Here is a 1118-nt window from a genome sequence, read left to right on the forward strand (position 1 = left end):
TATAAATTACGTATAATTAGGAAAATGTAAAATCATACCAGTTAAGTCTATAGATGAAATAAAATACTTTCATCAAAGTGAATAGTTCAATTTACGTTCCAATCTTTTCACTATTTCACACACACTGTACACTATCAGAGTGGCATACATTACTCATAAAATTTTATTCACTGATGAAGACTGTGAAAATACACTTCAATTCAAATTAATGAAAAAAAAAATGTTTATGTATGTAAACATGTGAATCAAAATATATTAACAAAATACAAATTAGATTAAATAATTTCTATTTTATAAATTATTTTAATCGGGCATTATCAAAATTATTTAATAAATATAATTATCAGAAAAAATTTGATGTTTAAATGAAATTGGATTACACCAATAATAAACTACATGGATATCAAAGACACAAGCAATTGGCAGACAATGGACTTCTGTTCACATCTGTAATGCTGAATTGTTGGTACTTCAGTGAGGTGCAATGAGAAAATGTAAAAGGTTTGGTTAGTTTCAGGGATGTATGAATCGAAATTGGGACCTAGAACTAAATACTAAGAAAAAATTAAATTTTAATTTATAAAAAATTATAAAATAAAAATAATAAACCTGAATTTAAATTATTTATTAATTCAAAAAAATAATTAATATTTAGAAATTCAATGTATAAAATCTCTTTTTTTAATTTAAAAAAAGATTATTTTTTTAATTAAAAAATTTTTTTTAAATTTTAAATATTAAAAAATTTAAAACATTATATAATATTTTTTGTAAAGAACATACATAATTAAATCTTAAAATTTTTTTATATAGATTTTTATTTCAATGTTCTATTTAAATCTAATACAGTTTCTGTTAATCTATTAAATTGTTATCTGTTCTTAACAGCTGTTAACCTTAAAAGTTAAAACAAGAAAGTGAAAAAAGAAATAAAATTGATATAAATTAAAAAATAAAATTAAAGATTATATATATATATATGTATATGGAAACAAACAATTGATATACATTATTTGAAATATATCGTTCATTGAACTTGATCCATTATACTAATTTATAAAAATCAACTTATGTTTGTATATATTAAAGAGATATAAGACAATAAGTAAAAATATTGA

At 19.5% G+C, this 1118-nt stretch overlaps 1 protein-coding gene across 4 annotated transcripts in view; it reads right to left on the reverse strand.

The window, feature by feature from the left end:
* LOC102678765 (copper-transporting ATPase 1) overlaps positions 1–1118 on the reverse strand; it is a 20074-nt gene that overhangs the window by 17812 nt on the left and 1144 nt on the right. Inside the window, exons 1-2 of one of the 4 annotated variants that reach the window (XM_031510125.1) lie at positions 397–412; positions 39–180 (exon numbers count right to left, since the gene is read on the reverse strand). The exons of 1 other annotated variant lie outside the window; for it this stretch is intronic. The gene's annotated coding sequence lies outside the window, so the exon portion shown is untranslated. Of the gene's footprint in view, positions 1–38; positions 249–380; positions 413–1118 lie in introns of those variants that run through there. 2 more of the 4 variants (XM_031510124.1, XM_006615024.2) reach the window with 2 other exon arrangements.

The sequence above is a fragment of the Apis dorsata genome, unplaced genomic scaffold, assembly GCF_000469605.1.
Source record: "Apis dorsata unplaced genomic scaffold, Apis dorsata 1.3 scaffold_207, whole genome shotgun sequence".
Taxonomy (NCBI): Eukaryota; Metazoa; Arthropoda; class Insecta; order Hymenoptera; family Apidae; genus Apis; species Apis dorsata.